Source organism: Pseudophryne corroboree, chromosome 3 (assembly GCF_028390025.1).
Source record: "Pseudophryne corroboree isolate aPseCor3 chromosome 3, aPseCor3.hap2, whole genome shotgun sequence".
Classification (NCBI taxonomy): domain Eukaryota; kingdom Metazoa; phylum Chordata; class Amphibia; order Anura; family Myobatrachidae; genus Pseudophryne; species Pseudophryne corroboree.
Genome location: NC_086446.1, coordinates 113,680,745 through 113,699,938, shown reverse-complemented (window position 1 = coordinate 113,699,938; position 19,194 = coordinate 113,680,745). Strand labels below are relative to the sequence as shown.

The following is a 19,194-nucleotide window of genomic DNA, read 5'->3' as shown; positions in this document are numbered from 1 at the left end:
GTATTCATTTATGAACCAGTAGTTAGAAGTAGAAAAGTTCTAACAGAAACCACAAAGCTCATCTACAGCCACACCACACTGGATAAACCCGATCTCATCTGATCTTGGAAGCTAAGCAGTGTTGGGCCTGGTTAGTACTTGGATGGGAGACCACCTGGGAATACAAGGTGCTGTAGATATTTTTATACTGCCAAAACCGTTCTGTTGATGCATTCCATTTTCAAACGTATTCATTTATGAACCAGTAGTTAGAAATAGAAAAGTTCTAACAGAAACCACAAAGCTCATCTACAGCCACACCACACTGGATACGCCCAATCTCGTCTGATCTTGGAAGCTAAGCAGTGTTGGGCCTGGTTAGCACTTGGATGGGAGACCACCTGGGAATACAAGGTGCTGTAGATATTTTTATACTGCCAACACCGTTCTGTTGATGCATTCCATTTTCAAACGTATTCATTTATGAAGCAGTAGTTAGAAGTAGAAAAGTTCTAGTAGAAACCACAAAGCTCATCTACAGCCACACCACACTGGATACGCCCAATCTCATCTGATCTTAGAAGCTAAGCAGTGTTGGGCCTGGTTAGTACTTGGATGGGAGCCCACCTGGGAATACAAGGTGCTGTAGATATTTTTATACTGCCAACACCGTTCTGTTGATGCATTCCATTTTCAAACGTATTCATTTATGAACCAGTAGTTAGAAGTAGAAAAGTTCTAACAGAAACCACAAAGCTCATCTACAGCCACACCACACTGGATACACCCGATCTCATCTGATCTTGGAAGCTAAGCAGTGTTGGGCCTGGTTAGTACTTGGATGGGAGACCACCTGGGAATACAAGGTGCTGTATATATTTTTATACTGCCAAAACCGTTCTGTTGATGCATTCCATTTTCAAACGTATTCATTTATGAACCAGTAGTTAGAAATAGAAAAGTTCTAACAGAAACCACAAAGCTCATCTACAGCCACACCACACTGGATACGCCCAATCTCGTCTGATCTTGGAAGCTAAGCAGTGTTGGGCCTGGTTAGCACTTGGATGGGAGACCACCTGGGAATACAAGGTGCTGTAGATATTTTTATACTGCCAACACCGTTCTGTTGATGCATTCCATTTTCAAACGTATTCATTTATGAACCAGTAGTTAGAAGTAGAAAAGTTCTAACAGAAACCACAAAGCTCATCTACAGCCACACCACACTGGATACGCCCAATCTCATCTGATCTTGGAAACTAAGCAGTGTTGGGCCTGGTTAATACTTGGATGGGAGACCACCTGGGAATACAAGGTGCTGTAGATATTTTTATACTGCCAACACCGTTCTGTTGATGCATTCCATTTTCAAACGTATTCATTTATGAACCAGTAGTTAGAAGTAGAAAAGTTCTAATAGAAACCACAAAGCTCATCTACAGCCACACCACACTGGATACGCCCAATCTCATCTGATCTTAGAAGCTAAGCAGTGTTGGGCCTGGTTAGTACTTGGATGGGAGCCCACCTGGGAATACAAGGTGCTGTAGATATTTTTATACTGCCAACACCATTCTGTTGATGCATTCCATTTTCAAACGTATTCATTTATGAACCAGTAGTTAGAAGTAGAAAAGTTCTAACAGAAACCACAATGCTCATCTACAGCCACACCACACTGGATACGCCCAATCTCATCTGATCTTGGAAACTAAGCAGTGTTGGGCCTGGTTAATACTTGGATGGGAGACCACCTGGGAATACAAGGTGCTGTAGATATTTTTATACTGCCAACACCGTTCTGTTGATGCATTCCATTTTCAAACGTATTCATTTATGAACCAGTAGTTAGAAGTAGAAAAGTTCTAATAGAAACCAGAAAGCTCATCTACAGCCACACCACACTGGATACGCCCAATCTCATCTGATCTTAGAAGCTAAGCAGTGTTGGGCCTGGTTAGTACTTGGATGGGAGCCCACCTGGGAATACAAGGTGCTGTAGATATTTTTATACTGCCAACACCGTTCTGTTGATGCATTCCATTTTCAAACGTATTCATTTATGAACCAGTAGTTAGAAATAGAAAAGTTCTAACAGAAACCACAAAGCTCATCTACAGCCACACCACACTGGATACGCCCAATCTCATCTGATCTTGGAAGCTAAGCAGTGTTGGGCCTGGTTAGCACTTGGATGGGAGACCACCTGGGAATACAAGGTGCTGTAGATATTTTTATACTGCCAACACCGTTCTGTAGATGCATTCCATTTTCAAACGTATTCATTTATGAACCAGTAGTTAGAAGTAGAAAAGTTCTAACAGAAACCACAAAGCTCATCTACAGCCACACCACACTGGATACGCCCAATCTCATCTGATCTTGGAAACTAAGCAGTGTTGGGCCTGGTTAATACTTGGATGGGAGACCACCTGGGAATACAAGGTGCTGTAGATATTTTTATACTGCCAACACCGTTCTGTTGATGCATTCCATTTTCAAACGTATTCATTTATGAACCAGTAGTTAGAAGTAGAAAAGTTCTAACAGAAACCACAAAGCTCATCTACAGCCACACCACACTGGATACGCCCAATCTCGTCTGATCTTGGAAGCTAAGCAGTGTTGGGCCTGGTTAGTACTTGGATGGGAGACCTCCTGGGAATACAAGGTGCTGTAGATATTTTTATACTGCCAAAACCGTTCTGTTGATGCATTCCATTTTCAAACGTATTCATTTATGAACCAGTAGTTAGAAGTAGAAAAGTTCTAACAGAAACCACAAAGCTCATCTACAGCCACACCACACTGGATACGCCCAATCTCATCTGATCTTGGAAACTAAGCAGTGTTGGGCCTGGTTAATACTTGGATGGGAGACCACCTGGGAATACAAGGTGCTGTAGATATTTTTATACTGCCAACACCGTTCTGTTGATGCATTCCATTTTCAAACGTATTCATTTATGAACCAGTAGTTAGAAGTAGAAAAGTTCTAACAGAAACCACAAAGCTCATCTACAGCCACACCATACTGGATACGCCCAATCTCATCTGATCTTGGAAGCTAAGCAGTGTTGGACCTGGTTAGTACTTGGATGGGAGCCCACCTGGGAATACAAGGTGCTGTAGATATTTTTATACTGCTAACACCGTTCTGTTGATGCATTCCATTTTCAAACGTATTCATTTATGAACCAGTAGTTAGAAGTATAAAAGTTCTAACAGAAACCACAAAGCTCATCTACAGGCACACCACACTGGATACGCCCAATCTCATCTGATCTTGGAAGCTAAGCAGTGTTGGGCCTGGTTAATACTTGGATAGGAAACCGCCTGGGAAAACAAGGTGCTGTAGATATTTTTATACTGCCAACACCGTTCTGTTGATGCATTCCATTTTCAAACGTATTCATTTATGAACCAGTAGTTAGAAGTAGAAAAGTTCTAACAGAAACCACAAAGCTCATCTACAGCCACACCACACTGGATACGCCCAATCTCATCTGATCTTGGAAGCTAAGCAGTGTTGGGCCTGGTTAGTACTTGGATGGGAGACCACCTGGCAATACAAGGTGCTGTAGATATTTTTATACTGCCAACACCGTTCTGTTGATGCATTCCATTTTCAAACGTATTCATTTATGAACCAATAGTTAGAAGTAGAAAAGTTCTAATAGAAACCACAAAGCTCATCTACAGCCACACCACACTGGATACGCCCAATCTCATCTGATCTTGGAAGCTAAGCAGTGTTGGGCCTGGTTAGTACTTGGATGTGAGACCACCTGGGAATACAAGGCGCTGTAGATATTTTTATACTGCCAACACCGTTCTGTTGATGCATTCCATTTTCAAACGTATTCATTTATGAACCAGTAGTTAGAAGTAGAAAAGTTCTAACAGAAACCACAAAGCTCATCTACAGCCACGCCACACCACACTGGATACACCCAATCTCATCTGATCTTGGAAGCTAAGCAGTGTTGGGCCTGGTTAGTACTTGGATGGGAGACCATCTGAGAATACAAGGTGCTGTAGATATTTTTATACTGCCAACACCGTTCTGTTGATGCATTCCATTTTCAAGTGTATTCATTTATGAACCAGTAGTTAAAAGTACAAAAGTTCTAACAGAAATCCCAAAGCTCATCTACAGCCACACCACACTGGATACGCCCAATCTCATCTGATCTTGGAAGCTAAGCAGTGTTGGGCCTGGTTAGTACTTGGATGGGAGACCACCTGGGAATACAAGGTGCTGTAGATATTTTTATACTGCCAACACCGTTCTGTTGATGCATTCCATTTTCAAACATATTCATTTATGAACCAGTAGTTAGAAGTAGAAAAGTTCTAACAGAAACCACAAAGCTCATCTACAGCCACACCACACTGGATACGCCCAATCTCATCTGATCTTGGAAACTAAGCAGTGTTGGGCCTGGTTAATACTTGGATGGGAGACCACCTGGGAATACAAGGTGCTGTAGATATTTTTATACTGCCAACACCGTTCTGTTGATGCATTCCATTTTCAAACGTATTCATTTATGAACCAGTAGTTAGAAGTAGAAAAGTTCTAACAGAAACCATAAAGCTCATCTACAGCCACACCACACTGGATATGCCCAATCTTATCTGATCTTGGAAGCTAAGGAGTGTTGGGCCTGGTTAGTACTTGGATGGGAGACCACCTGGGAATTCAAGGTGCTGTAGGTATTTTTATACTGCCAACACCGTTCTGTTGATGCATTCCATTTTCAAACGTATTCATTTATGAACCAGTAGTTAGAAGTAGAAAAGTTCTAACAGAAACCACAAAGCTCATCTACAGCCACACCACACTGGATACGCCCAATCTCATCTGATCTTGGAAGCTAAGCAGTGTTGGGCCTGGTTAGTACTTGGATGGGAGACCACCTGGGAATTCAAGGTGCTGTAGATATTTTTATACTGCCAACACCGTTCTGTTGATGCATTCCATTTTCAAACATATTCATTTATGAACCAGTAGTTAGAAGTAGAAAAGTTCTAACAGAAACCACAAAGCTCATCTACAGCCACACCACACTGGATACGCCCAATCTCATCTGATCTTGGAAACTAAGCAGTGTTGGGCCTGGTTAATACTTGGATGGGAGACCACCTGGGAATACAAGGTGCTGTAGATATTTTTATACTGCCAACACCGTTCTGTTGATGCATTCCATTTTCAAACGTATTCATTTATGAACCAGTAGTTAGAAGTAGAAAAGTTCTAACAGAAACCTCAAAGCTCATCTACAGCCACACCACACTGGATATGCCCAATCTTATCTGATCTTGGAAGCTAAGCAGTGTTGTGCCTGGTTAGTACTTGGATGTGAGACCACCTGGGAATTCAAGGTGCTGTAGATATTTTTATACTGCCAACACCGTTCTGTTGATGCATTCCATTTTCAAAAGTATTCATTTATGAACCAGTAGTTAGAAGTAGAAAAGTTCTAACAGAAACCACAAAGCTCATCTATAGCCACACCACACTGGATACGCCCAATCTCATCTGATCTTGGAAGTTAAGCAGTGTTGGGCCTGGATAGTACTTGGATGGGAGACCACCTGGGAATACAAGGTGCTGTAGATATTTTTATACTGCCAACACCGTTCTGTTGATGCATTCCATTTTCAAATGTATTCATTTATGAACCAGTAGTTAGAAGTAGAAAAGTTCTAACAGAAACCACAAAGCTCTTCTACAGCCACATCATACTGGATATGCCCAATCTCATCTGATCTTGGAAGCTAAGCAGTGTTGGTCCTGGTTAGTACTTGGATGGGAGCACACCTGGGAATACAAGGTGCTGTAGATATTTTTATACTGCCAACACCGTTATGTTGATGCATTCCATTTTCAAACGTATTCATTTATGAACCAGTAGTTAGAAGTAGAAAAGTTCTAACAGAAACCACAAAGCTCGTCTACAGCCACACCACACTGGATACGCCCAATCTCGTCTGATCTTGGAAGCTAAGCAGTGTTGGGCCTGGTTAGTACTTGGATGGGAGACCACCTGGGAATACAAGGCGCTGTAGATATTTTTATACTGCCAACACCGTTCTGTTGATGCATTCCATTTTCAAACGTATTCATTTATGAACCAGTAGTTAGAAGTAGAAAAGTTCTAACAGAAACCACAAAGCTCATCTACAGCCACACCACACTGGATACGCCCAATCTCATCTGATCTTGGAAGCTATGCAGTGTTGGGCCTGGTTAGTACTTGTATGGGAGACCACCTGGGAATACAAGGTGCTGTAGATATTTTTATACTGCCAACACCGTTCTGTTGATGCATTCCATTTTCAAATGTATTCATTTATGAACCAGTAGTTAGAAGTATAAAAGTTCTAACAGAAACCACAAAGCTCATCTACAGCCACACCACACTGGATACGCCCAATCTCATCTGATCTTGGAAGCTAAGCAGTGTTGGGCCTGGTTAGTACTTGGATGGGAGACCACCTGGGAATACAAGGTGCTGTAGATATTTTTATACTGCCAACACCGTTCTGTTGATGCATTCCATTTTCAAATGTATTCATTTATGAACCAGTAGTTAGAAGTATAAAAGTTCTAACAGAAACCACAAAGCTCGTCTACAGCCTCACCACACTGAATACGCCCAATCTCGTCTGATCTTGGAAGCTAAGCAGTGTTGGGCCTGGTTAGTACTTGGACGGGAGAACACCTGGGAATACAAGGTGCTGTAGATATTTTTATACTGCCAAAACCGTTCTGTTGATGCATTCCATTTTCAAACGTATTCATTTATGAACCAGCAGTTAGAAGTAGAAAAGTTCTAACAGAAACCACAAAGCTTATCTACAGCCACACTACACTGGATACGCCCAATCTCGTCTGATCTTGGAAGCTAAGCAGTGTTGGGCCTGGTTAGTACTTGGATGGGAGAACACCTGGGAATACAAGGTGCTGTAGATATTTTTATACTGCCAAAACCGTTCTGTTAATGCATTCCATTTTCAAACGTATTCATTTATGAACCAGTAGTTAGAAGTAGAAAAGTTCTAACAGAAACCACAAAACTCATCTACAGGCACACCACACTGGATACGCCCAATCTCACCTGATCTTGGAAGCTAAGCAGTGTTTGGCCTGGTTAGTACTTGGATGGTTGCCCACCTGGGAATACAAGGTGCTGTAGATATTTTTATACTGCCAACACCGTTCTGTTGATGCATTCCATTTTCAATCATATTCATTTATGAACCAGTAGTCAGAAGTACAAAAGTTCTAACAGAAACCACAAAGCTCATCTACAGCCACACCACACTGGATACGCCCAATCTCATCTGATCTTGGAAGCTAAGCAGTGTTTGGTCTGGTTAGTACTTGGATGGGAGACCACCTGGGAATACAAGGTGCTGTAGATATTTTTATACTGCCAACACCGTTCTGTTGATGCATTCCATTTTCAAATGTATTCATTTATGAACCAATAGTTAAAAGTACAAAAGTTCTAACAGAAACCACAAAGCTCATCTACAGGCACACCACACTGGATACGCCCAATCTCACCTAATCTTGGAAGCTAAGCAGTGTTGGGCCTGGTTAGTACTTGGATGGGAGACCACCTGGGAATACAAAGTGCTGTAAATATTTTTATACTGCCAACACTGTTCTGTTGCTGCATTCCATTTTCAAACGTATTCATTTATGAACCAGTAGTTAGAAGTAGAAAAGTTCTAACAGAAACCACAAAGCTCATCTACAGCCACAGCACACTGGATACGCCCAATCTCACCTGATCTTGAAAGCTAAGCAGTGTTGGGCCTGGTTAGTACTTGGATGGGAGTCCACCTGGGAATACAAGGTGCTGTAGATATTTTTATACTGCCAACACCGTTCTGTTGATGCATTCCATTTTCAAACGTATTCATTTATGAACCAGTAGTTAGAAGTAGAAAAGTTCTAACAGAAACCACAAAGCTCGTCTACAGCCACACCACACTGGATACGCCCAAACTCATCAGATCTTGGAAGCTAAGCAATGTTGGGCCTGGTTAGTACGTGGATGGGAGACCACCTGGGAATACAAGGTGCTGTAGATATTTTTATACTGCCAACACCGTTCTGTTGATGCATTCCATTTTCAAACGTATTCATTTATGAACCAGTAGTTAGAAGTAGAAAAGTTCTAACAGAAACCTCAAAGCTCATCTACAGCCACACCACACTGGATACGCCCAATCTCATCTGATCTTGGAAGCTAAGCAGTGTTGGGCCTGGTTAGTACTTGCATGGGAGACCACCTGGGAATACAAAGTGCTGTAGATATTTTTATACTGCCAACACCGTTCTGTTGATGCATTCCATTTTCAAACGTATTAATTTATGAACCAGTAGTTAGAAGTAGAAAAGATCTAACAGAAACCACAAAGCTCATCTACAGCCACACCACACTGGATACGCCCAATCTCATCTGATCTTGGAAGCTGAGCAGTGTTGGGCCTGGTTAGTACTTGGATGGGAGACCACCTGGGAATACAAGGTGCTGTAGATATTTTTATACTGCCAACACCGTTCTGTTGATGCATTCCATTTTCAAATGTATTCATTTATGAACCAGTAGTTAGAAGTAGAAAAGTTCTAACAGAAACCACAAAGCTCATCTACAGCCACACCACACTGGATACGCCCAATCTCATCTGATCTTGGAAGCTAAGCAGTGTTGGGCCTGGTTAGTACTTGGATGGGAGACCACCTGGGAATACAAGGCACTGTAGATATCTTTATACTGCCAACACCGTTCTGTTGATGCATTCCATTTTCAAATGTATTCATTTATGAACCAGTAGTTAGAAGTATAAAAGTTCTAACAGAAACCACAAAGCTCATCTACAGCCACACCACACTGGATACGCCCAATCTCATCTGATCTTGGAAGCTAAGCAGTGTTTGGCCTGGTTAGTACTTGGATGGGAGACAACCTGGGAATACAAAGTGCTGTAGATATTTTTATACTGCCAACACCGTTCTGTTGATGCATTCCATTTTCAAATGTATTCATTTATGAACCAGTAGTTAAAAGTACAAAAGTTCTAACAGAAACCACAAAGCTTATTTACAGGCACACCACACTGGATACGCCCAATCTCACCTGATCTTGGAAGCTAAGCAGTGTTGGGCCTGGTTAGTACTTGGATGGGAGTCCACCTGGGAATACAAGGTGCTGTAGATATTTTTATACTGCCAACACCGTTCTATTGATGCATTCCATTTTCAAACGTATTCATTTATGAACCAGTAGTTAGAAGTAGAAAAGTTCTAACAGAAACCACAAAGCTCGTCTACAGCCACACCACACTGGATACGCCCAAACTCATCTGATCTTGGAAGCTAAGCAGTGTTGGGCCTGGTTAGTACGTGGATGGGAGACCACCTGGGAATACAAGGTGCTGTAGATATTTTTATACTGCCAAAACCGTTCTGTTGATGCATTCCATTTTCAAACGTATTCATTTATGAACCAGTAGTTAGAAGTAGAAAAGTTCTAACAGAAACCACAAAGCTCATCAACAGCCACACCACTCTAGATACGCCCAATCTCATCTGGTCTTGGAAGCTAAGCAGTGTTGGGCCTGGTTAGTACTTGGATGGGAGACCACCTGGGAATACAAAGTGCTGTAGATATTTTTATACTGCCAACACCGTTCTGTTGATGCATTCCATTTTCAAATGTATTAATTTATGAACCAGTAGTTAGAAGTAGAAAAGTTCTAACAGAAACCACAAAGCTCATCTACAGCCACACCACACTGGATACGCCCAATCTCATCTGATCTTGGAAGCTAAGCAGTGTTGGGCCTGGTTAGTACTTGGATGGGAGCCCACCTGGGAATACAAGGTGCTGTAGATATTTTTATACTGCCAACACTGTTCTGTTGATGCATTCCATTTTCAAACGTATTCATTTATGAACCAGTAGTTAGAAGTAGAAAAGTTCTAACAGAAACCACAAAGCTCATGTACAGCCACACAACACTGGATACGCCCAATCTCATCTGATCTTGGAAGCTAAGCAGTGTTGGTCCTGGTTAGTACTTGGATGGGAGACCACCTGGGAATACAAGGTGCTGTAGATATTTTTATACTGCCAACACCGTTCTGTTGATGCATTCCATTTTCAAATGTATTCATTTATGAACCAGTAGTTAGAAGTAGAAAAGTTCTAACAGAAACCACAAAGCTCATCTACAGCCACACCACGCTGGATACGCCCAATCTCATCTGATCTTGGAAGCTAAGCAGTGTTGGGCCTGGTTAGTACTTGGATGGGAGACCACCTGGGAATACAAGGCACTGTAGATATTTTTATACTGCCAACACCGTTCTGTTGATGCATTCCATTTTCAAATGTATTCATTTATGAACCAGTAGTTAGAAGTATAAAAGTTCTAACAGAAACTACAAAGCTCATCTACAGCCACACCACACTGGATACGCCCAATCTCATCTGATCTTGGAAGCTAAGCAGTGTTTGGCCTCGTTAGTACTTGGATGGGAGTCCACCTGGGAATACAAGGTGCTGTAGATATTTTTATACTGCCAACACCGTTCTGTTGATGCATTCCATTTTCAAACGTATTCATTTATGAACCAGTAGTTAGAAGTAGAAAAGTTCTAACAGAAACCACAAAGCTCGTCTACAGCCACACCACACTGGATACGCCCAAACTCATCTGATCTTGGAAGCTAAGCAGTGTTGGGCCTGGTTAGTACGTGGATGGGAGACCACCTGGGAATACAAGGTGCTGTAGATATTTTTATACTGCCAACACCGTTCTGTTGATGCATTCCATTTTCAGACGTGTTCATTTATGAACCAGTAGTTAGAAGTAGAAAAGTTCTAACAGAAACCACAAAGCTCATCTACAGCCTCACCACACTGGATACGCCCAATCTCATCTGATCTTGGAAGCTAAGCAGTGTTGGGCCTGGTTAGTACTTGGATGGGAGACCACCTGGGAATACAAAGTGCTGTAGATATTTTTATACTGCCAACACCGTTCTGTTGATGCATTCCATTTTCAAATGTATTCATTTATGAACCAGTAGTTAGAAGTAGAAAAGTTCTAACAGAAACCACAAAGCTCATCTACAGCCACACCACACTGGATACGCCCAATCTCATCTGATCTTGGAAGCCAAGCAGTGTTGGGCCTGGTTAGTACTTGGATGGGAGCCCACCTGGGAATACAAGGTGCTGTAGATATTTTTATACTGCCAACACTGTTCTGTTGATGCATTCCATTTTCAAACGTATTCATTTATGAACCAGTAGTTAGAAGTAGAAAAGTTCTAACAGAAACCACAAAGCTCATCTACAGCCACACAACACTGGATACGCCCAATCTCATCTGATCTTGGAAGCTAAGCAGTGTTGGGCCTGGTTAGTACTTGGATGGGAGACCACCTGGGAATACAAGGTGCTGTAGATATTTTTATACTGCCAACACCGTTCTGTTGATGCATTCCATTTTCAAATGTATTCATTTATGAACCAGTAGTTAGAAGTAGAAAAGTTCTAACAGAAACCACAAAGCTCATCTACAGCCACACCACGCTGGATACGCCCAATCTCATCTGATCTTGGAAGCTAAGCAGTGTTGGGCCTGGTTAGTACTTGGATGGGAGACCACCTGGGAATACAAGGCACTGTAGATATTTTTATACTGCCAACACCGTTCTGTTGATGCATTCCATTTTCAAATGTATTCATTTATGAACCAGTAGTTAGAAGTATAAAAGTTCTAACAGAAACTACAAAGCTCATCTACAGCCACACCACACTGGATACGCCCAATCTCATCTGATCTTGGAAGCTAAGCAGTGTTTGGCCTGGTTAGTACTTGGATGGGAGACCACCTGGGAATACAAGGTGCTGTAGATATTTTTATACTGCCAACACCGTTCTGTTGATGCATTCCATTTTCAAACGTATTCATTTATGAACCAGTAGTTAGAAGTATAAAAGTTCTAACAGAAACCACAAAGCTCATCTACAGCCACACCACTCTGGATACGCCCAATCTCATCTGGTCTTGGAAGCTAAGCAGTGTTGGGCCTGGTTAGTACTTGGATGGGAAACCACCTGGGAATACAAAGTGCTGTAGATATTTTTATACTGCCAACACCGTTCTGTTGATGCATTCCATTTTCAAATGTATTAATTTATGAACCAGTAGTTAGAAGTAGAAAAGTTCTAACAGAAACCACAAAGCTCATCTACAGCCACACCACACTGGATACGCCCAATCTCATCTGATCTTGGAAGCTAAGCAGTGTTGGGCCTGGTTAGTACTTGGATGGGAGCCCACCTGGGAATACAAGGTGCTGTAGATATTTTTATACTGCCAACACTGTTCTGTTGATGCATTCCATTTTCAAACGTATTCATTTATGAACCAGTAGTTAGAAGTAGAAAAGTTCTAACAGAAACCACAAAGCTCATCTACAGCCACACAACACTGGATACGCCCAATCTCATCTGATCTTGGAAGCTAAGCAGTGTTGGTCCTGGTTAGTACTTGGATGGGAGACCACCTGGGAATACAAGGTGCTGTAGATATTTTTATACTGCCAACACCGTTCTGTTGATGCATTCCATTTTCAAATGTATTCATTTATGAACCAGTAGTTAGAAGTAGAAAAGTTCTAACAGAAACCACAAAGCTCATCTACAGCCACACCACGCTGGATACGCCCAATCTCATCTGATCTTGGAAGCTAAGCAGTGTTGGACCTGGTTAGTACTTGGATGGGAGACCACCTGGGAATACAAGGCACTGTAGATATTTTTATACTGCCAACACCGTTCTGTTGATGCATTCCATTTTCAAATGTATTCATTTATGAACCAGTAGTTAGAAGTATAAAAGTTCTAACAGAAACTACAAAGCTCATCTACAGCCACACCACACTGGATACGCCCAATCTCATCTGATCTTGGAAGCTAAGCAGTGTTTGGCCTGGTTAGTACTTGGATGGGAGTCCACCTGGGAATACAAGGTGCTGTAGATATTTTTATACTGCCAACACCGTTCTGTTGATGCATTCCATTTTCAAACGTATTCATTTATGAACCAGTAGTTAGAAGTAGAAAAGTTCTAACAGAAACCACAAAGCTCGTCTACAGCCACACCACACTGGATACGCCCAAACTCATCTGATCTTGGAAGCTAAGCAGTGATGGGCCTGGTTAGTACGTAGATGGGAGACCACCTGGGAATACAAGGTGCTGTAGATATTTTTATACTGCCAACACTGGTCTATTGATGCATTCCATTTTCAAACGTATTCATTTATGAACCAGTAGTTAGAAGTAGAAAAGTTCTAACAGAAACCACAAAGCTCGTCTACAGCCACACCACACTGGATACGCCCAAACTCATCTGATCTTGGAAGCTAAGCAGTGTTGGGCCTGGTTAGTACGTGGATGGGAGCCCACCTGGGAATACAAGGTGCTGTAGATATTTTTATACTGCCAACACTGTTCTGTTGATGCATTCCATTTTCAAACGTATTCATTTATGAACCAGTAGTTAGAAGTAGAAAAGTTCTAACAGAAACCACAAAGCTCATCTACAGCCTCACCACACTGGATACGCCCAATCTCATCTGATCTTGGAAGCTAAGCAGTGTTGGGCCTGGTTAGTACTTGGATGGGAGACCACCTGGGAATACAAAGTGCTGTAGATATTTTTATACTGCCAACACCGTTCTGTTGATGCATTCCATTTTCAAATGTATTAATTTATGAACCAGTAGTTAGAAGTAGAAAAGTTCTAACAGAAACCACAAAGCTCATCTACAGCCACACCACACTGGATACGCCCAATCTCATCTGATCTTGGAAGCTAAGCAGTGTTGGGCCTGGTTAGTACTTGGATGGGAGCCCACCTGGGACTACAAGGTGCTGTAGATATTTTTATACTGCCAACACTGTTCTGTTGATGCATTCCATTTTCAAACGTATTCATTTATGAACCAGTAGTTAGAAGTAGAAAAGTTCTAACAGAAACCACAAAGTTCATCTACAGCCACACCACACTGGATACGCCCACTCTCACCTGATCTTGGAAGCTAAGCAGTGTTGGGCCTGGTTAGTACTTGGATGGGAGCCCACCTGGGAATACAAGGTGCTGTACATATTTTTATACTGCCAACACCGTTCTGTTGATGCATTCCATTTTCAAATGTATTCATTTATGAACCAGTAGTTAGAAGTAGAAAAGTTCTAACAGAAACCACAAAGCTCATCTACAGCCACACCACACTGGATACGCCCAATCTCATCTGGTCTTGGAAGCTAGGCAGTGTTGGGCCTGGTTAGTTCTTGGATGGGAGACCACCTGGGAAAACAATGTGCTGTAGATATTTTTATACTGCCAACACCGTTCTGTTGATGCATTCCATTTTCAAATGTATTCATTTATGAACCAGTAGTTAGTAGTAGAAAAGTTCTAACAGAAACCACAAAGCTCATCTACAGCCACACCACACTGGATACGCCCAATCTCATCTGATCTTGGAAGCTAAGCAGTGTTGGGCCTGGTTAGTACTTGGATGGGAGACCAACTGGGAATACAAGACGCTGTAGATATTTTTATACTGCCAACACCGTTCTGTTGATGCATTCCATTTTCAAACGTATTCATTTATGAACCAGTAGTTAGAAGTAGAAAAGTTCTAACAGAAACCACAAAGCTCATCTACAGCCACACCACACTGGATACGCCCAAACTCATCTGATCTTGGAAGCTAAGCAGTGTTGGGCCTGGTTAGTACGTGGATGGGAGACCACCTGGGAATACAAGGTGTTGTAGATATTTTTATACTGCCAACACCGTTCTGTTGATGCATTCCATTTTCAAACGTATTCATTTATGAACCAGTAGTTAGAAGTATAAAAGTTCTAACAGAAACCACAAAGCTCATCTACAGCCACACCACTCTGGATACGCCCAATCTCATCTGATCTTGGAAGCTAAGCAGTGTTGGGCCTTGTTAGTACTTGGATGGGAGACCACCTGGGAATACAAGGTGCTGTAGATAATTTTATACTGCCAACACTGTTCTGTTGATGCATTCCATTTTCAAACGTATTCATTTATGAACCAGTAGTTAGAAGTAGAAAAGTTCTAACAGAAACCACAAAGTTCATCTACAGCCACACCACACTGGATACGCCCAATCTCATCTGATCTTGGAAGCTAAGCAGTGTTGGGCCTGGTTAGTACTTGGATGGGAGACCACCTGGGAATACAAAGTGCTGTAGATATTTTTATACTGCCAACACCGTTCTGTTGATGCATTCCATTTTCAAATGTATTAATTTATGAACCAGTAGTTAGAAGTAGAAAAGTTCTAACAGAAACCACAAAGCTCATCTACAGCCACACCACACTGGATACGCCCAATCTCATCTGATCTTGGAAGCTAAGCAGTGTTGGGCCTGGTTAGTACTTGGATGGGAGCCCACCTGGGAATACAAGGTGCTGTAGATATTTTTATACTGCCAACACTGTTCTGTTGATGCATTCCATTTTCAAACGTATTCATTTATGAACCAGTAGTTAGAAGTAGAAAAGTTCTAACAGAAACCACAAAGCTCATCTACAGCCACACAACACTGGATACGCCCAATCTCATCTGATCTTGGAAGCTAAGCAGTGTTGGGCCTGGTTAGTACTTGGATGGGAGACCACCTGGGAATACAAGGTGCTGTAGATATTTTTATACTGCCAACACCGTTCTGTTGATGCATTCCATTTTCAAATGTATTCATTTATGAACCAGTAGTTAGAAGTAGAAAAGTTCTAACAGAAACCACAAAGCTCATCTACAGCCACACCACGCTGGATACGCCCAATCTCATCTGATCTTGGAAGCTAAGCAGTGTTGGGCCTGGTTAGTACTTGGATGGGAGACCACCTGGGAATACAAGGTGCTGTAGATATTTTTATACTGCCAACACCGTTCTGTTGATGCATTCCATTTTCAAACGTATTCATTTATGAACCAGTAGTTAGAAGTATAAAAGTTCTAACAGAAACCACAAAGCTCATCTACAGCAACACCACTCTGGATACGCCCAATCTCATCTGATCTTGGAAGCTAAGCAGTGTTGGGCCTTGTTAGTACTTGGATGGGAGACCACCTGGGAATACAAGGTGCAGTAGATATTTTTATACTGCCAACACTGTTCTGTTGATGCATTCCATTTTCAAACGTATTCATTTATGAACCAGTAGTTAGAAGTAGAAAAGTTCTAACAGAAACCACAAAGTTCATCTACAGCCACACCACACTGGATGCGCCCACTCTCACCTGATCTTGGAAGCTAAGCAGTGTTGGGCCTGGTTAGTACTTGGATGGGAGCCCACCTGGGAATACAAGGTGCTGTAGATATTTTTATACTGCCAACACCGTTCTGTTGATGCATTCCATTTTCAAATGTATTCATTTATGAACCAGTAGTTAGAAGTAGAAAAGTTCTAACAGAAACCACAAAGCTCATCTACAGCCACACCACACTGGATACGCCCAATCTCATCTGGTCTTGGAAGCTAGGCAGTGTTGGGCCTGGTTAGTACTTGGATGGGAGCCCACCTGGCAATACAAGGTGTTGTAGATATTTTTATACTGCCAACACCGTTCTGTTGATGCATTCCATTTTCAAATGTATTCATTTATGAACCAGTAGATAGAAGTAGAAAAGTTCTAACAGAAACCACAAAGCTCATCTACAGCCACAACACACTGGATACGCCCAATTTCATCTGATCTTGGAAGATAAGCAGTGTTGGGCCTGGTTAGTTCTTGGATGGGAGACCACCTGGGAATACAAGGTGCTGTAGATATTTTTATACTGCCAACACCGTTCTGTTGATGCATTCCATTTTCAAATGTATTCATTTATGAACCAGTAGTTAGTAGTAGAAAAGTTCTAACAGAAACCACAATGCTCATCTACAGCCACACCACACTGGATACGCCCAATCTCATCTGATCTTGGAAGCTAAGCAGTGTTGGGCCTGGTTAGTACTTGGATGGGAGACCAACTGGGAATACAAGGCGCTGTAGATATTTTTATACTGCCAACACCGTTCTGTTGATGCATTCCATTTTCAAACGTATTCATTTATGAACCAGTAGTTAGAAGTAGAAAAGTTCTAACAGAAACCACAAAGCTCATCTACAGCCACACCACACTGGATACGCCCAAACTCATCTGATCTTGGAAGCTAAGCAGTGTTGGGCCTGGTTAGTACGTGGATGGGAGACCACCTGGGAATACAAGGTGTTGTAGATATTTTTATACTGCCAACACCGTTCTGTTGATGCATTCCATTTTCAAACGTATTCATTTATGAACCAGTAGTTAGAAGTATAAAAGTTCTAACAGAAACCACAAAGCTCATCTACAGCCACACCACTCTGGATACGCCCAATCTCATCTGATCTTGGAAGCTAAGCAGTGTTGGGCCTTGTTAGTACTTGGATGGGAGACCACCTGGGAATACAAGGTGCTGTAGATAATTTTATACTGCCAACACTGTTCTGTTGATGCATTCCATTTTCAAACGTATTCATTTATGAACCAGTAGTTAGAAGTAGAAAAGTTCTAACAGAAACCACAAAGTTCATCTACAGCCACACCACACTGGATACGCCCACTCTCACCTGATCTTGGAAGCTAAGCAGTGTTGGGCCTGGTTAGTACTTGGATGGGAGCCCACCTGGGAATACAAGGTGCTGTACATATTTTTATACTGCCAACACCGTTCTGTTGATGCATTCCATTTTCAAATGTATTCATTTATGAACCAGTAGTTAGAAGTAGAAAAGTTCTAACAGAAACCACAAAGCTCATCTACAGCCACACCACACTGGATACGCCCAATCTCATCTGGTCTTGGAAGCTAGGCAGTGTTGGGCCTGGTTAGTTCTTGGATGGGAGACCACCTGGGAATACAATGTGCTGTAGATATTTTTATACTGCCAACACCGTTCTGTTGATGCATTCCATTTTCAAATGTATTCATTTATGAACCAGTAGTTAGTAGTAGAAAAGTTCTAACAGAAACCACAAAGCTCATCTACAGCCACACCACACTGGATACGCCCAATATCATCTGATCTTGGAAGCTAAGCAGTGTTGGGCCTGGTTAGTACTTGGATGGGAGACCAACTGGGAATACAAGGCGCTGTAGATATTTTTATACTGCCAACACCGTTCTGTTGATGCATTCCATTTTCAAACGTATTCATTTATGAACCAGTAGTTAGAAGTAGAAAAGTTCTAACAGAAACCACAAAGCTCATCTACAGCCACACCACACTGGATACGCCCAAACTCATCTGATCTTGGAAGCTAAGCAGTGTTGGGCCTGGTTAGTACGTGGATGGGAGACCACCTGGGAATACAAGGTGTTGTAGATATTTTTATACTGCCAACACCGTTCTGTTGATGCATTCCATTTTCAAACGTATTCATTTATGAACCAGTAGTTAGAAGTATAAAAGTTCTAACAGAAACCACAAAGCTCATCTACAGCCACACCACTCTGGATACGCCCAATCTCATCTGATCTTGGAAGCTAAGCAGTGTTGGGCCTTGTTAGTACTTGGATGGGAGACCACCTGGGAATACAAGGTGCTGTAGATAATTTTATACTGCCAACACTGTTCTGTTGATGCATTCCATTTTCAAACGTATTCATTTATGAACCAGTAGTTAGAAGTAGAAAAGTTCTAACAGAAACCACAAAGTTCATCTACAGCCACACCACACTGGATACGCCCAATCTCATCTGATCTTGGAAGCTAAGCAGTGTTGGGCCTGGTTAGTACTTGGATGGGAGACCACCTGGGAATACAAAGTGCTGTAGATATTTTTATACTGCCAACACCGTTCTGTTGATGCATTCCATTTTCAAATGTATTAATTTATGAACCAGTAGTTAGAAGTAGAAAAGTTCTAACAGAAACCACAAAGCTCATCTACAGCCACACCACACTGGATACGCCCAATCTCATCTGATCTTGGAAGCTAAGCAGTGTTGGGCCTGGTTAGTACTTGGATGGGAGCCCACCTGGGAATACAAGGTGCTGTAGATATTTTTATACTGCCAACACTGTTCTGT

General features: G+C 41.9%; 55 non-coding genes and 30 pseudogenes across 55 annotated transcripts; all 85 read left to right on the top strand.

Moving 5' to 3' along the window:
- The first annotated feature begins 60 nt into the window (after positions 1 to 60).
- LOC135063045 (5S ribosomal RNA) lies at positions 61 to 179 on the top strand. The gene has a single exon (XR_010249385.1). It is a non-coding gene; the product is annotated as a 5S ribosomal RNA (ribosomal RNA).
- Positions 180 to 286: 107 nt separating this feature from the next.
- On the top strand, positions 287 to 405 carry LOC135070666 (5S ribosomal RNA). The gene has a single exon (XR_010256821.1). It is a non-coding gene; the product is annotated as a 5S ribosomal RNA (ribosomal RNA).
- Positions 406 to 512: 107 nt separating this feature from the next.
- LOC135070732 (5S ribosomal RNA) lies at positions 513 to 631 on the top strand. Its single transcript, XR_010256884.1, has one exon. It is a non-coding gene; the product is annotated as a 5S ribosomal RNA (ribosomal RNA).
- Positions 632 to 738: 107 nt separating this feature from the next.
- LOC135060658 (5S ribosomal RNA) lies at positions 739 to 857 on the top strand. The gene has a single exon (XR_010247051.1). It is a non-coding gene; the product is annotated as a 5S ribosomal RNA (ribosomal RNA).
- A 107-nt stretch (positions 858 to 964) lies between these two features.
- LOC135070665 (5S ribosomal RNA) lies at positions 965 to 1,083 on the top strand. Its single transcript, XR_010256820.1, has one exon. It is a non-coding gene; the product is annotated as a 5S ribosomal RNA (ribosomal RNA).
- A 107-nt stretch (positions 1,084 to 1,190) lies between these two features.
- On the top strand, positions 1,191 to 1,309 carry LOC134885809 (5S ribosomal RNA). The gene has a single exon (XR_010169913.1). It is a non-coding gene; the product is annotated as a 5S ribosomal RNA (ribosomal RNA).
- A 107-nt stretch (positions 1,310 to 1,416) lies between these two features.
- On the top strand, positions 1,417 to 1,535 carry LOC135070731 (5S ribosomal RNA). Its single transcript, XR_010256883.1, has one exon. It is a non-coding gene; the product is annotated as a 5S ribosomal RNA (ribosomal RNA).
- Positions 1,536 to 1,642: 107 nt separating this feature from the next.
- LOC134885806 (5S ribosomal RNA) lies at positions 1,643 to 1,761 on the top strand. The gene has a single exon (XR_010169910.1). It is a non-coding gene; the product is annotated as a 5S ribosomal RNA (ribosomal RNA).
- A 107-nt stretch (positions 1,762 to 1,868) lies between these two features.
- LOC135070729 (5S ribosomal RNA) lies at positions 1,869 to 1,987 on the top strand. Its single transcript, XR_010256881.1, has one exon. It is a non-coding gene; the product is annotated as a 5S ribosomal RNA (ribosomal RNA).
- Positions 1,988 to 2,094: 107 nt separating this feature from the next.
- On the top strand, positions 2,095 to 2,213 carry LOC135068429 (5S ribosomal RNA). The gene has a single exon (XR_010254631.1). It is a non-coding gene; the product is annotated as a 5S ribosomal RNA (ribosomal RNA).
- A 107-nt stretch (positions 2,214 to 2,320) lies between these two features.
- Positions 2,321 to 2,439, top strand: LOC134885808 (5S ribosomal RNA). The gene has a single exon (XR_010169912.1). It is a non-coding gene; the product is annotated as a 5S ribosomal RNA (ribosomal RNA).
- A 107-nt stretch (positions 2,440 to 2,546) lies between these two features.
- On the top strand, positions 2,547 to 2,665 carry LOC134901354 (5S ribosomal RNA). The gene has a single exon (XR_010174843.1). It is a non-coding gene; the product is annotated as a 5S ribosomal RNA (ribosomal RNA).
- A 107-nt stretch (positions 2,666 to 2,772) lies between these two features.
- LOC134885805 (5S ribosomal RNA) lies at positions 2,773 to 2,891 on the top strand. Its single transcript, XR_010169909.1, has one exon. It is a non-coding gene; the product is annotated as a 5S ribosomal RNA (ribosomal RNA).
- Positions 2,892 to 2,998: 107 nt separating this feature from the next.
- On the top strand, positions 2,999 to 3,117 carry LOC135070783 (5S ribosomal RNA). The gene has a single exon (XR_010256936.1). It is a non-coding gene; the product is annotated as a 5S ribosomal RNA (ribosomal RNA).
- A 107-nt stretch (positions 3,118 to 3,224) lies between these two features.
- On the top strand, positions 3,225 to 3,343 carry LOC134893178 (5S ribosomal RNA; annotated as a pseudogene).
- A 107-nt stretch (positions 3,344 to 3,450) lies between these two features.
- On the top strand, positions 3,451 to 3,569 carry LOC135068881 (5S ribosomal RNA). Its single transcript, XR_010255072.1, has one exon. It is a non-coding gene; the product is annotated as a 5S ribosomal RNA (ribosomal RNA).
- Positions 3,570 to 3,676: 107 nt separating this feature from the next.
- LOC134885281 (5S ribosomal RNA) lies at positions 3,677 to 3,795 on the top strand. The gene has a single exon (XR_010169399.1). It is a non-coding gene; the product is annotated as a 5S ribosomal RNA (ribosomal RNA).
- A 107-nt stretch (positions 3,796 to 3,902) lies between these two features.
- Positions 3,903 to 4,026, top strand: LOC134889832 (5S ribosomal RNA; annotated as a pseudogene).
- A 107-nt stretch (positions 4,027 to 4,133) lies between these two features.
- On the top strand, positions 4,134 to 4,252 carry LOC135068151 (5S ribosomal RNA). Its single transcript, XR_010254357.1, has one exon. It is a non-coding gene; the product is annotated as a 5S ribosomal RNA (ribosomal RNA).
- Positions 4,253 to 4,359: 107 nt separating this feature from the next.
- Positions 4,360 to 4,478, top strand: LOC134885807 (5S ribosomal RNA). The gene has a single exon (XR_010169911.1). It is a non-coding gene; the product is annotated as a 5S ribosomal RNA (ribosomal RNA).
- Positions 4,479 to 4,585: 107 nt separating this feature from the next.
- On the top strand, positions 4,586 to 4,704 carry LOC134891224 (5S ribosomal RNA; annotated as a pseudogene).
- Positions 4,705 to 4,811: 107 nt separating this feature from the next.
- On the top strand, positions 4,812 to 4,930 carry LOC134900733 (5S ribosomal RNA). The gene has a single exon (XR_010174239.1). It is a non-coding gene; the product is annotated as a 5S ribosomal RNA (ribosomal RNA).
- Positions 4,931 to 5,037: 107 nt separating this feature from the next.
- On the top strand, positions 5,038 to 5,156 carry LOC134885804 (5S ribosomal RNA). Its single transcript, XR_010169908.1, has one exon. It is a non-coding gene; the product is annotated as a 5S ribosomal RNA (ribosomal RNA).
- A 107-nt stretch (positions 5,157 to 5,263) lies between these two features.
- Positions 5,264 to 5,382, top strand: LOC134894841 (5S ribosomal RNA; annotated as a pseudogene).
- A 107-nt stretch (positions 5,383 to 5,489) lies between these two features.
- On the top strand, positions 5,490 to 5,608 carry LOC134901044 (5S ribosomal RNA). Its single transcript, XR_010174541.1, has one exon. It is a non-coding gene; the product is annotated as a 5S ribosomal RNA (ribosomal RNA).
- Positions 5,609 to 5,715: 107 nt separating this feature from the next.
- Positions 5,716 to 5,834, top strand: LOC134896327 (5S ribosomal RNA; annotated as a pseudogene).
- Positions 5,835 to 5,941: 107 nt separating this feature from the next.
- Positions 5,942 to 6,060, top strand: LOC135066080 (5S ribosomal RNA). Its single transcript, XR_010252339.1, has one exon. It is a non-coding gene; the product is annotated as a 5S ribosomal RNA (ribosomal RNA).
- Positions 6,061 to 6,167: 107 nt separating this feature from the next.
- On the top strand, positions 6,168 to 6,286 carry LOC134884875 (5S ribosomal RNA). Its single transcript, XR_010169006.1, has one exon. It is a non-coding gene; the product is annotated as a 5S ribosomal RNA (ribosomal RNA).
- A 107-nt stretch (positions 6,287 to 6,393) lies between these two features.
- LOC135068139 (5S ribosomal RNA) lies at positions 6,394 to 6,512 on the top strand. The gene has a single exon (XR_010254346.1). It is a non-coding gene; the product is annotated as a 5S ribosomal RNA (ribosomal RNA).
- A 107-nt stretch (positions 6,513 to 6,619) lies between these two features.
- Positions 6,620 to 6,738, top strand: LOC134893122 (5S ribosomal RNA; annotated as a pseudogene).
- Positions 6,739 to 6,845: 107 nt separating this feature from the next.
- Positions 6,846 to 6,964, top strand: LOC134887914 (5S ribosomal RNA; annotated as a pseudogene).
- Positions 6,965 to 7,071: 107 nt separating this feature from the next.
- Positions 7,072 to 7,190, top strand: LOC134895168 (5S ribosomal RNA; annotated as a pseudogene).
- A 107-nt stretch (positions 7,191 to 7,297) lies between these two features.
- On the top strand, positions 7,298 to 7,416 carry LOC134886089 (5S ribosomal RNA). Its single transcript, XR_010170184.1, has one exon. It is a non-coding gene; the product is annotated as a 5S ribosomal RNA (ribosomal RNA).
- Positions 7,417 to 7,523: 107 nt separating this feature from the next.
- Positions 7,524 to 7,642, top strand: LOC134896091 (5S ribosomal RNA; annotated as a pseudogene).
- Positions 7,643 to 7,749: 107 nt separating this feature from the next.
- LOC134892940 (5S ribosomal RNA) lies at positions 7,750 to 7,868 on the top strand (annotated as a pseudogene).
- A 107-nt stretch (positions 7,869 to 7,975) lies between these two features.
- On the top strand, positions 7,976 to 8,094 carry LOC134890485 (5S ribosomal RNA; annotated as a pseudogene).
- A 107-nt stretch (positions 8,095 to 8,201) lies between these two features.
- LOC135070597 (5S ribosomal RNA) lies at positions 8,202 to 8,320 on the top strand. The gene has a single exon (XR_010256755.1). It is a non-coding gene; the product is annotated as a 5S ribosomal RNA (ribosomal RNA).
- A 107-nt stretch (positions 8,321 to 8,427) lies between these two features.
- LOC135066113 (5S ribosomal RNA) lies at positions 8,428 to 8,546 on the top strand. Its single transcript, XR_010252370.1, has one exon. It is a non-coding gene; the product is annotated as a 5S ribosomal RNA (ribosomal RNA).
- A 107-nt stretch (positions 8,547 to 8,653) lies between these two features.
- On the top strand, positions 8,654 to 8,772 carry LOC135066002 (5S ribosomal RNA). Its single transcript, XR_010252265.1, has one exon. It is a non-coding gene; the product is annotated as a 5S ribosomal RNA (ribosomal RNA).
- A 107-nt stretch (positions 8,773 to 8,879) lies between these two features.
- On the top strand, positions 8,880 to 8,998 carry LOC134894217 (5S ribosomal RNA; annotated as a pseudogene).
- Positions 8,999 to 9,105: 107 nt separating this feature from the next.
- LOC134890802 (5S ribosomal RNA) lies at positions 9,106 to 9,224 on the top strand (annotated as a pseudogene).
- A 107-nt stretch (positions 9,225 to 9,331) lies between these two features.
- On the top strand, positions 9,332 to 9,450 carry LOC134885826 (5S ribosomal RNA). Its single transcript, XR_010169930.1, has one exon. It is a non-coding gene; the product is annotated as a 5S ribosomal RNA (ribosomal RNA).
- A 107-nt stretch (positions 9,451 to 9,557) lies between these two features.
- On the top strand, positions 9,558 to 9,676 carry LOC134893571 (5S ribosomal RNA; annotated as a pseudogene).
- Positions 9,677 to 9,783: 107 nt separating this feature from the next.
- On the top strand, positions 9,784 to 9,902 carry LOC135061253 (5S ribosomal RNA). The gene has a single exon (XR_010247640.1). It is a non-coding gene; the product is annotated as a 5S ribosomal RNA (ribosomal RNA).
- A 107-nt stretch (positions 9,903 to 10,009) lies between these two features.
- Positions 10,010 to 10,128, top strand: LOC134892184 (5S ribosomal RNA; annotated as a pseudogene).
- Positions 10,129 to 10,235: 107 nt separating this feature from the next.
- Positions 10,236 to 10,354, top strand: LOC135069178 (5S ribosomal RNA). Its single transcript, XR_010255367.1, has one exon. It is a non-coding gene; the product is annotated as a 5S ribosomal RNA (ribosomal RNA).
- Positions 10,355 to 10,461: 107 nt separating this feature from the next.
- On the top strand, positions 10,462 to 10,580 carry LOC134885956 (5S ribosomal RNA). The gene has a single exon (XR_010170056.1). It is a non-coding gene; the product is annotated as a 5S ribosomal RNA (ribosomal RNA).
- Positions 10,581 to 10,687: 107 nt separating this feature from the next.
- LOC134885825 (5S ribosomal RNA) lies at positions 10,688 to 10,806 on the top strand. The gene has a single exon (XR_010169929.1). It is a non-coding gene; the product is annotated as a 5S ribosomal RNA (ribosomal RNA).
- Positions 10,807 to 10,913: 107 nt separating this feature from the next.
- Positions 10,914 to 11,032, top strand: LOC135070834 (5S ribosomal RNA). Its single transcript, XR_010256985.1, has one exon. It is a non-coding gene; the product is annotated as a 5S ribosomal RNA (ribosomal RNA).
- A 107-nt stretch (positions 11,033 to 11,139) lies between these two features.
- Positions 11,140 to 11,258, top strand: LOC135066771 (5S ribosomal RNA). The gene has a single exon (XR_010253012.1). It is a non-coding gene; the product is annotated as a 5S ribosomal RNA (ribosomal RNA).
- A 107-nt stretch (positions 11,259 to 11,365) lies between these two features.
- On the top strand, positions 11,366 to 11,484 carry LOC135067781 (5S ribosomal RNA). Its single transcript, XR_010253991.1, has one exon. It is a non-coding gene; the product is annotated as a 5S ribosomal RNA (ribosomal RNA).
- A 107-nt stretch (positions 11,485 to 11,591) lies between these two features.
- LOC135069177 (5S ribosomal RNA) lies at positions 11,592 to 11,710 on the top strand. The gene has a single exon (XR_010255366.1). It is a non-coding gene; the product is annotated as a 5S ribosomal RNA (ribosomal RNA).
- Positions 11,711 to 11,817: 107 nt separating this feature from the next.
- On the top strand, positions 11,818 to 11,936 carry LOC135067102 (5S ribosomal RNA). The gene has a single exon (XR_010253327.1). It is a non-coding gene; the product is annotated as a 5S ribosomal RNA (ribosomal RNA).
- Positions 11,937 to 12,043: 107 nt separating this feature from the next.
- On the top strand, positions 12,044 to 12,162 carry LOC134889785 (5S ribosomal RNA; annotated as a pseudogene).
- A 107-nt stretch (positions 12,163 to 12,269) lies between these two features.
- On the top strand, positions 12,270 to 12,388 carry LOC135061252 (5S ribosomal RNA). Its single transcript, XR_010247639.1, has one exon. It is a non-coding gene; the product is annotated as a 5S ribosomal RNA (ribosomal RNA).
- A 107-nt stretch (positions 12,389 to 12,495) lies between these two features.
- Positions 12,496 to 12,614, top strand: LOC134887484 (5S ribosomal RNA; annotated as a pseudogene).
- Positions 12,615 to 12,721: 107 nt separating this feature from the next.
- On the top strand, positions 12,722 to 12,840 carry LOC135068555 (5S ribosomal RNA). Its single transcript, XR_010254751.1, has one exon. It is a non-coding gene; the product is annotated as a 5S ribosomal RNA (ribosomal RNA).
- A 107-nt stretch (positions 12,841 to 12,947) lies between these two features.
- Positions 12,948 to 13,066, top strand: LOC134884793 (5S ribosomal RNA). Its single transcript, XR_010168928.1, has one exon. It is a non-coding gene; the product is annotated as a 5S ribosomal RNA (ribosomal RNA).
- Positions 13,067 to 13,173: 107 nt separating this feature from the next.
- On the top strand, positions 13,174 to 13,292 carry LOC134889799 (5S ribosomal RNA; annotated as a pseudogene).
- Positions 13,293 to 13,399: 107 nt separating this feature from the next.
- LOC134890024 (5S ribosomal RNA) lies at positions 13,400 to 13,518 on the top strand (annotated as a pseudogene).
- Positions 13,519 to 13,625: 107 nt separating this feature from the next.
- Positions 13,626 to 13,744, top strand: LOC135070833 (5S ribosomal RNA). Its single transcript, XR_010256984.1, has one exon. It is a non-coding gene; the product is annotated as a 5S ribosomal RNA (ribosomal RNA).
- A 107-nt stretch (positions 13,745 to 13,851) lies between these two features.
- On the top strand, positions 13,852 to 13,970 carry LOC134886113 (5S ribosomal RNA). Its single transcript, XR_010170205.1, has one exon. It is a non-coding gene; the product is annotated as a 5S ribosomal RNA (ribosomal RNA).
- A 107-nt stretch (positions 13,971 to 14,077) lies between these two features.
- Positions 14,078 to 14,196, top strand: LOC134894333 (5S ribosomal RNA; annotated as a pseudogene).
- Positions 14,197 to 14,303: 107 nt separating this feature from the next.
- On the top strand, positions 14,304 to 14,422 carry LOC134894685 (5S ribosomal RNA; annotated as a pseudogene).
- Positions 14,423 to 14,529: 107 nt separating this feature from the next.
- LOC134885700 (5S ribosomal RNA) lies at positions 14,530 to 14,648 on the top strand. The gene has a single exon (XR_010169810.1). It is a non-coding gene; the product is annotated as a 5S ribosomal RNA (ribosomal RNA).
- Positions 14,649 to 14,755: 107 nt separating this feature from the next.
- Positions 14,756 to 14,874, top strand: LOC134886929 (5S ribosomal RNA; annotated as a pseudogene).
- Positions 14,875 to 14,981: 107 nt separating this feature from the next.
- LOC134895104 (5S ribosomal RNA) lies at positions 14,982 to 15,100 on the top strand. The gene has a single exon (XR_010171870.1). It is a non-coding gene; the product is annotated as a 5S ribosomal RNA (ribosomal RNA).
- Positions 15,101 to 15,207: 107 nt separating this feature from the next.
- On the top strand, positions 15,208 to 15,326 carry LOC135065020 (5S ribosomal RNA). The gene has a single exon (XR_010251312.1). It is a non-coding gene; the product is annotated as a 5S ribosomal RNA (ribosomal RNA).
- Positions 15,327 to 15,433: 107 nt separating this feature from the next.
- LOC135061251 (5S ribosomal RNA) lies at positions 15,434 to 15,552 on the top strand. The gene has a single exon (XR_010247638.1). It is a non-coding gene; the product is annotated as a 5S ribosomal RNA (ribosomal RNA).
- A 107-nt stretch (positions 15,553 to 15,659) lies between these two features.
- Positions 15,660 to 15,778, top strand: LOC135067800 (5S ribosomal RNA). Its single transcript, XR_010254009.1, has one exon. It is a non-coding gene; the product is annotated as a 5S ribosomal RNA (ribosomal RNA).
- A 107-nt stretch (positions 15,779 to 15,885) lies between these two features.
- On the top strand, positions 15,886 to 16,004 carry LOC134901916 (5S ribosomal RNA). Its single transcript, XR_010175391.1, has one exon. It is a non-coding gene; the product is annotated as a 5S ribosomal RNA (ribosomal RNA).
- Positions 16,005 to 16,111: 107 nt separating this feature from the next.
- Positions 16,112 to 16,230, top strand: LOC135066404 (5S ribosomal RNA). The gene has a single exon (XR_010252652.1). It is a non-coding gene; the product is annotated as a 5S ribosomal RNA (ribosomal RNA).
- Positions 16,231 to 16,337: 107 nt separating this feature from the next.
- On the top strand, positions 16,338 to 16,456 carry LOC134890334 (5S ribosomal RNA; annotated as a pseudogene).
- Positions 16,457 to 16,563: 107 nt separating this feature from the next.
- On the top strand, positions 16,564 to 16,682 carry LOC134895429 (5S ribosomal RNA; annotated as a pseudogene).
- A 107-nt stretch (positions 16,683 to 16,789) lies between these two features.
- Positions 16,790 to 16,908, top strand: LOC134892497 (5S ribosomal RNA; annotated as a pseudogene).
- A 107-nt stretch (positions 16,909 to 17,015) lies between these two features.
- Positions 17,016 to 17,134, top strand: LOC135065326 (5S ribosomal RNA). Its single transcript, XR_010251609.1, has one exon. It is a non-coding gene; the product is annotated as a 5S ribosomal RNA (ribosomal RNA).
- Positions 17,135 to 17,241: 107 nt separating this feature from the next.
- LOC134886928 (5S ribosomal RNA) lies at positions 17,242 to 17,360 on the top strand (annotated as a pseudogene).
- A 107-nt stretch (positions 17,361 to 17,467) lies between these two features.
- LOC134894989 (5S ribosomal RNA) lies at positions 17,468 to 17,586 on the top strand. The gene has a single exon (XR_010171859.1). It is a non-coding gene; the product is annotated as a 5S ribosomal RNA (ribosomal RNA).
- Positions 17,587 to 17,693: 107 nt separating this feature from the next.
- LOC134894332 (5S ribosomal RNA) lies at positions 17,694 to 17,812 on the top strand (annotated as a pseudogene).
- Positions 17,813 to 17,919: 107 nt separating this feature from the next.
- Positions 17,920 to 18,038, top strand: LOC134894513 (5S ribosomal RNA; annotated as a pseudogene).
- A 107-nt stretch (positions 18,039 to 18,145) lies between these two features.
- Positions 18,146 to 18,264, top strand: LOC134889584 (5S ribosomal RNA; annotated as a pseudogene).
- Positions 18,265 to 18,371: 107 nt separating this feature from the next.
- On the top strand, positions 18,372 to 18,490 carry LOC134886927 (5S ribosomal RNA; annotated as a pseudogene).
- A 107-nt stretch (positions 18,491 to 18,597) lies between these two features.
- On the top strand, positions 18,598 to 18,716 carry LOC134894873 (5S ribosomal RNA). The gene has a single exon (XR_010171840.1). It is a non-coding gene; the product is annotated as a 5S ribosomal RNA (ribosomal RNA).
- A 107-nt stretch (positions 18,717 to 18,823) lies between these two features.
- LOC135065019 (5S ribosomal RNA) lies at positions 18,824 to 18,942 on the top strand. Its single transcript, XR_010251311.1, has one exon. It is a non-coding gene; the product is annotated as a 5S ribosomal RNA (ribosomal RNA).
- Positions 18,943 to 19,049: 107 nt separating this feature from the next.
- On the top strand, positions 19,050 to 19,168 carry LOC135061250 (5S ribosomal RNA). The gene has a single exon (XR_010247637.1). It is a non-coding gene; the product is annotated as a 5S ribosomal RNA (ribosomal RNA).
- The last annotated feature ends 26 nt before the right edge of the window (positions 19,169 to 19,194 follow it).